Source organism: Stomoxys calcitrans, chromosome 2 (assembly GCF_963082655.1).
Source record: "Stomoxys calcitrans chromosome 2, idStoCalc2.1, whole genome shotgun sequence".
In the NCBI taxonomy this organism is placed as follows: Eukaryota; Metazoa; Arthropoda; class Insecta; order Diptera; family Muscidae; genus Stomoxys; species Stomoxys calcitrans.
In genome coordinates, this window is record NC_081553.1 from 73,337,109 (window position 1) to 73,345,360 (window position 8,252).

Here is an 8,252-nt window from a genome sequence, read left to right on the forward strand (position 1 = left end):
CACTGCCGTGAGCTTAAGGGAGCTTTCTCACTGGTCATGAGGCGTCTACAGATACTGTGTTATCCTTGATACAATATCCGATGTGCCAGGCAGTTTGGATTAGCCTAAGCCGCTTTTTGATAAAATTACTGTACCACTATTCCAGATAGAACCAATTGGAACTACGATATCCCTGGTAGCAGAAGCTACATAGACTTCTATAAGGATGGTTCCAAACTAAACGACCAAGTGGGCTTTGGGGTGTACTCTAAAGATCTAGGACGGGTCATTTCGACAAGGATACCCGTCCACTGCAGTGTGTATCAAGCAGAGATCCTTGCAATTAAGGAAGTGGTGGAATGGCTAAGATATAATGTCATTGCGACGATGGACATAAATATCTTCTCAGACAGCCATTAAATCCCTGGAGAACGTATTTTTGAACACAAAAACCGCTCTCGAATGTCGCAGATCTCTCAACGAGATCCCTGAGCAGTTCAAAATTCACCTGTTCTGGTTGCCGGATCACAGAGATATCCCAGGAAATTATAAAGCGGACAAGCTTGCGAGACTAGGAACTACGCTACACATTTCAGGGACACTGGAATCTGTGGGTATACCTCTAGCGACCTGAAAGCCAAGTTTTCAGAACCAGGCCCGCAGTTCAGCCATGTAGCCATTAAATCCCTGGAGAACGTATTTCTGAACACAAAAACCGCCTTGACTGTCGCAGATTTCTTAACGAGATGGCTGAACAGTTCAAAATTCACCTGTTCTGGGTGCCGCGCCTCAGGGATATCCCAGGGAATTCTAATCCAGACGAGCTTGCGAGACCTACAAGAACTACCTTACACATTCCAGGGATACTGGAATCTGTGGGTGTGCCTCTAGCGACATGTAAGCTAAGTTTTCAGGACCAGGCCCGAAGGCCAACGAATGATAGATGGTCACAAAGAGGGGGCTGTAAATATTCCAAAACAATGTGGCCTCTCTAGACTTGATGCGGTCTACTGCTTTCCTGTCATTGGCTAGAACAAACGTCTCAGTCATTGTGTGCGTCATGACAGGTCACTGACTAATCGGAAATCATGTTGACAGACTAAAGGTTGCCAGTAACGCCATTTGCAGAAACTGTGAGGACATTGAAGAAGAAGAGACTATCGAACACCTTCTGTGTGTGTGTCCCGCACTATCGGTCAGAAGGAGGAGTTCCACTTTTGGTTCTCATTTCTCTGAGAACCTGTCTGATTTAGTGGATGTGAACATTCGCAAGTTGTTGGGCTTTTTAAAGCGATTTAGATGGTTCAACGGTAGGAACTAGAAGGCATCTTCCTTCTTGTGTTCCTGTGGTATCACAACGGACGAAAACGTCAAAGTGAGTCTGATGGCAGACTGCCTCTTAACCCTAATATAACATGTGCTGTGTGGCATCGTCTTCTTGAAATCACATGGCTTCCATATCTTCCAATTCAGACCAAAAATAATATGTGAGCATTGTGCGGTAGCGTCGCCAATTCGTGGTAACGACGAAGTAGTATGGCCCAATAACGACGCCAGCATGCAAACCGCACCAAACAGTTGTTTTCGTGGATTGATTCGTGATTCTTTTAGCAAAAAATCTTCTTCTATTGATTTGCTTCATTTCTTGAGATAACATTTTTCCATTTCCTGAGATAACTCACTCATCAAACTTACTCTTCAATAAATCGTTTGTAATGTGTGCTGTGTGGCTTATGGCACCGTCTTCTTCAAACCACATGCCCCCAATTCAGACCAAAATAATCTGTGAGCATGGTGCGGTAGCGTCGTATATCCACTGTAACGTGGCGATTTGCATTATCGACGAAGAAGTATGGCCCAATGACGACGCCGGCATGCAAACCGCATCAAACAGTTATTTATTCTGGATGTGGTGTTGAGTCATGATTCTTTTAGCTTAAATCATCTTCTATTGATTTGTTTCATTTCTTGAGATAACATTTGTTCGATTTCCTGAGATGACACTCTCATCGAACTTACTCTTCAATAAATCGATTGTAACGTGTGCTGTGTGGCTTGTGGTATCGTTTTGTTGAAGCCACATGCCTTCCATATTTTCCAATTCAGACCAAAAATAATCAGTGAGCGTTGTCCATTCACAGTAACGTGACGATTGCTATCATTGACGAAGAAGTATGGCCCAAAGACGACGCCAGCATGCAAACCGCACCAAACCGTTGTTTTCGTGGAAGAAGCATTGATTCGAGATTCTTGTAGCAAAAATCATCTTCTATTGATTTGTTTCATTTCTTATTGAACATTTGTTCTATTTCTTGAGATAACACGCTCATCAAACTCACTCTGCAATAAATCGACTGCAACTGGTGCTATGTAGCTTGTGGCATCTTTTAGTTGAAACCACATGCCTTCCATATCTTCCAATTCAGACCAAAAATAATCAGTTATCATGGTGCGGTAGCGTCGTCCATTGACTGTAACGTGACGATTGCCGTCATCGACGAAGAAGTATGGGCCAATGATGCCGTCGGCATGCAAACCACACCAAACAGTTGGTTTTATGGATGAAACATTGATTGGTGATCCTTTTAGCAAAAAATCTTCCTCTATTGATTTGTTTTATTTCTTGAGATAGCATTTGTTTCATTTTCTGAGATAACCACTCATCAAACTTACTCTGCAATAAATCGACTGCAACATAGGCTGTGTGGCTTGTAGCATCTTTTTGCTGAAACCACATTCTTCCAGGTCCATATTCAGAACAAAAATAATCAGTGAGCTTTGTGCGGTAGCGTCGTCCGTTCTTGGTAACAAGGCGATTGACATCATCGACGAAGAAGTATGGCCCAATGACGCCTACGGCATGCAAACCGCACCAAACAGTTGTTTTCGTGGATGAAGCATCGATTCGTGATTCTTTTAACAAAAATCATCTTCTATTGATTTGTTTCATTTCTTGAGGTAACATTTGTTCTATTTCGAGAGGCAAAACAAACTTAATCTGCAATATATCAATTGTAACGTGTGCTGTGTGGCTTGTGACATCATTCTGTTGAAACCACATGTTTTCCATATTTTCCCATTCAGGCAAAAAATAATCTATGAGCATGGTACGGTAGCGTCGTCCATTCACTGTAATGTGACGATTGACATCTTCGAAGAAGAAGTATGGCCCAATGACGCCGCCAGCATGCAAACCGCACCAAACAGTTATTTTTTGTTGATGTAGTGTTCATTTGTGATTCTTTTAGCAAAAATCATTTTCTGTTAATTTTTTCCCTTCTAGTTGTTTTAATAACACAAAAAAAAAAAAATAATAATGACGCATTCTAATACATTGATTAAATACCATCTGATAAATTAATCTCCACCTGTCTGGTAGCATTTAGGAACCTGCGAATATAGCCATGATAAACTGCTGATTCATATTTGATTCAGCAGAATTTTTACTTTTTTTTTCGTATTCACTGATTAAAATAATCTCGTTTGTGTATCACGTTTAATTTATTTATTTACACAGATGATACCAGCACCTTGATGTTCTGAACATGAAAATGCAAATAATAATAAAACTAGTCTCCTGCAAACATTGATAAGTGGTTGCGGTTATTCAGTTTGTAAATATGGTAAATCTGAAGAAAATTTTAATTTTAAGCCTCCCTGCTCTAGAAAACTAATTAAGTTGACGATGATTTAAAGAACTTAGCTAAAGTTCATTATTTATGCATAGGCATGTAAAAATCTGACAAAATTATTAGTCTGGAGCGTGCTCAGCTATCTGTTGATAATAGTCTCTCTTGCCAGACATTCTTTTTTGAAACAAAAATGTAATCTGTCACACTTTCACCCTGGAATATTAATCAACAGAAATATTTTAAACTTAACAGGTTTTACAGAACCCGCAAAAAAAGGAAACACATGAGCAATAAATTCCAATGATTCTTATATTTGAGTGCGACGAGAATGCATTAAAACATCCATTTAACGATGGTTATATATGCAAATTAACAATGCGATTGGGTATTAATAATGAAATAAAGCGCCAAATTCGTATGCATTTTAATTAATAATCTAATGGCTCACACCTGTTATTGAATTGAACATTCAATTCTTAAAATAGCGTTTGTTACTGGCATCGTATATGGTTTTAAACAAAATTGTTTAAAAATACTAAAATACCGCTCCGCTGCGCCTTCTTTTACTTTATATGGAACAAAAGTTTCCTTGGAATATTTATTTTCGACAATTAAAGATCTTTTAGTGAAATTCCATGCTAACTTGACTAACAGTTTACCAATATAAGTTCCTTTATCTGAATCCCACATGATCTTTATTGGTCTACAAATTTAAGTTTGGATGTAAGACCCAAATTGCCTTGGTGAGCAAATACATCCTATTTGGGGGTTGTTATGATGGTGGGACGTCCCCTAGACAGTTGGTCCCTAATGTTGATATCAAATACGTGGTCTACTCCCAAATACCTTTAATTTGAGCCCCATATTTCCATAGTCGGCAAACGTGACCGTCTGGGGGGTGTTTTGAGGATGGGCGGCCATTCAGTGAGTTGGCCTTGAAAATATATATCGGATTCGTGTTCCACTTCAAAAACCCTCTTTGAGCCTCATATTGCAATAGTCAGAAAATACTTACTATTTGGGTTGTGTTGTGGGGGTGGGGTCGCCCCCTTAGTCACTTTTCCCGAATATTGATATTAAATTCGTGCTTTGCTCCCAAAGACCTTTCATTTGAGCCCCATATTGCTACGGTCGTCAATTTGTCCCTTTTGGGGATGTTTTTGGTGGGAGACGGCCCCCCAAACACTTGGTCCCATATCTGGATATCAGATTCGTATTCTACATTCAAATACCTTTTATTTAAGCCCCATATTCCCATGGTCAGTAAATAAGTCCAGTTTGGGGGGTGTTTTGGGGAAGGGGTGGACCCCAGAAATTTGGTCCCACATTTGGATATCAGATTTGTATTCTACTCGCAAAAACCTTTCATTTGAGTCCCATATTGCCATGGTTGGTAAATATGTCGGATTTAGAGGTGTTTTGGGGCTTGGGGTGGTCCCCTAAAACTTGGTTCAACAATTGTATATCAGATACGTTTTTTTATCCTAAATACCTTCCATTTGAGTCCCATATTGTCGTGATTGGTCAAAATATATGTTTGATGGGTTTTAGGGTGGGGCTGTCCCCCTAGGTACCCCATCCGAAATTTGGATACCATATTTTTATTTTTAGGGTACTATATGAGAGCACATAAAATTTCGCTTAAATCGCACCACCCATCTCCTGGCGTTTCTGAAAATTAGGGTAAGGGGGAGTGTCCGACCCCCCTTCAGATATCAAAAAATTTAGTACCCTATTTTCACCACGGGGTCATTATGCACCATCTGTGAAAATTTCAAGAAAATCGGTTCAGCCGTTTCTGAGTCTATAAGGAAGACACAAACTTACAAACAATTGATTTTTATATATATGTTTATTTACAAAACAAAAAAATATTTTTAAAAATTGTGGTAAATTTCATTATTTTATTGAATTCTCGTCCAGGTTAAAAATAATTTTTAGTAATTTTTAATGTTTCGAAAAATGTTTAAAAATAAGACAACATATTTAAAAAAATTCAGTTTTTAAGAATCAATTTTTTTTACTTAAAGAAAGCATTTTTTAAAAATGATAATTTGTTTTAATTTTTTTTTTAAATTTTAAAAAATATTTTTCAAAAATTAAAAATAATTTTAAAAATTAAAAACTATATTTTAAAAATTAAAAAATATTTTTTAAAAATAATTTTTTAAATAAAAAATATTTTTAAAAATTAGAAAATATTTTTGATTTTTTAAGAATATTTTTTGAAAATTAAAAAGTATTTTTAAAAATTAAAAAATATTTTTTAAAAATTAAAAAATATCTTTAAAAATTAAAAAATATTTTTTAAAAATTAAAAAATATTTTCTAAAAATTAAAAAAATATTTTTTTTTTATAAATAGGAAATATTGTTTTATAAATAAAAAAAAGGTTTTATAAATAAAAAATATTTTTTTTATAAATTAATAATTATTATAACCAAAATATAAAAAAAATATATATAAAAAAATTGGGTATTTTTTTATTTATAAAACGATATTTTTTATTTATAAAAATATATTTTTTATTTTTCAAAAAAAAGTATTTTTTAATTTTAAAAAATATTTTTCAGTTTTAAAAACAATATTCTTTTATTGTTAAAAAATAAATTTTTTAAATATGTTGTTTTTTATTTTTTAAAAATTTAAAAATATTTTTTAAAAATTAAAAAGTATTTCTCAAAAATTAAAAAATATTTTTTAAAAGTTAAAAAGTATTTTTCAAAAATTAAAAAATATTTTTTTAAATGTTACAAAATATTTTTTAAATTAAAAAATATTTTTCAAAAATTAAAAAATATATTTTAAACATTAAAAAATTTTTTTTAAAAATTAAAAAATATTTTTTAAAAACTAAAAAATATATTTTAAAAATTTAAAAACATTTTTAAAAGTTAAAATTTTTTTTTAAAAATTTTAAAAATATTTTTTAAAAATTTAAAAATATTTTTTAAAAGTTAAAAAATATATTTTTAATTAAAAAAATATTTTTCATAAATTAAAAAAATATTTTTCATAAATTAAAAAAAAGTTTTTAAAAATTAAAAAATATTTTTAAAAATTAAAACATATTTTTTAAAAATTAAGAAATTTTTTTTTTAAATAAAAAATATTTTTTAAAAATCAAAAATATTTTTTAAAATTGAAAAATAGTTTTTAAATATTTTTTTTTAATTAAAAAAAAATTTTACAAATTTAAAAATATGTTTAAAAGTTAAATTTTTTTTTAAAAATTTAAAAATATTTTTTAGTGTAAAAAATATAATTAAAAAATAGTTTTTAAAAATTAAAAATATTTTTAAAAATTAAAACATATTTTTTAAAAATTAGGAAATATTTTTTAAAAAAATTTTTTTTAAATAAAAAATATTTTTAAAAAAAAAAATTTTTTTAAATAAAAAATATTTTTTAAAAATTAAGAAATATTTTTTAAAAATTAAAAAATATTTTTTAAATATTAAAAAAAACATTTTATTTTATAAAAGGTAAATATTGTTTTATAAATAAAAAAAAAATAAAAAAATTAATAATTATTGTTTAGTAAATTAAAACTTATTTTGTTTATGAATAATTTTTTTTTTAGAAATAAAAATTATTATGTTTTTATAAGTAATTTTTTTATAAATAACTGGCCGATCCGGGGCCGATCCACTGCGCCTTTTTTTACATTACATGGAACAAAATTATCCTTTGAGTATTTATTTTCGACAATTAAAGAGCTTTCAGTGAAATACCATGCTACGAAAATGGTATGTGTATATCGTTTGACTAACAATATTACAATATTGTTAGTCATATGCATCCCATATGATCTTTATTGGCCGATGAATTCGCTCTGAGGGTTAAGGGTCATCTAAGCTAGGATGTTGGATCTACTCCACATTTTAAAAAAATTTCTTTATTTGAGCCCAAAACTCGCATTGGAATTTTTGGAGTGGGAACGCCCCCAGGGGTGATGGTATGTGGTATAGGAGGGGGTGGTATTGTCCCCCACAAACTTGGTCCCGAAAGTGGGTATCAATTTCGTGCTCTTCTCACAAATACCTTTTATTTGAGCCCCATATTGCAATAGCCTGTAAATATGTGTGTTCGACTTAGGGTTGTTTTGGGTGGAGTGGGGTGGTCCCCCAGACACTTAGCCCTGAAAATCTATCAGCATCGTAGTCTACTCTCTAATAGCACTTATTTAAACCCCATATTGGCATTGGTTTATGGGATGAGGCGTCCCCCAAATACTTGGACCTTTATATGTATATTAGATTCGTATTCTACTACCAAATTCCTTTTATTTGAGCTCCATATTGTTATGGCCAGTAAATAAGTCAGTAAATACGATTACTTAGCTTCCATGGCATACACATGTCATTTGTGTGCATCTTTTGGAAGTTGTATTGATGGCTTCAACGGCTAGACAAAAGTTTCTTTCGTAATAATTTTTGTTTTTTCAGAATATAAACTGTTTTCAAACAAAAAAAAAAATATTTAAACTTAAAAGTGTTATAATTTTTATAAGCAATTGCCTTCATTGCATTCAATTGACAGTTTAATTGTGACCATAACAACTGTTTGTTTACTACAAAACAAAAATGTGTTGCAAATAACTCTACAATGAAGTCGCCGTATGTCTAACAAAAGCCAAGG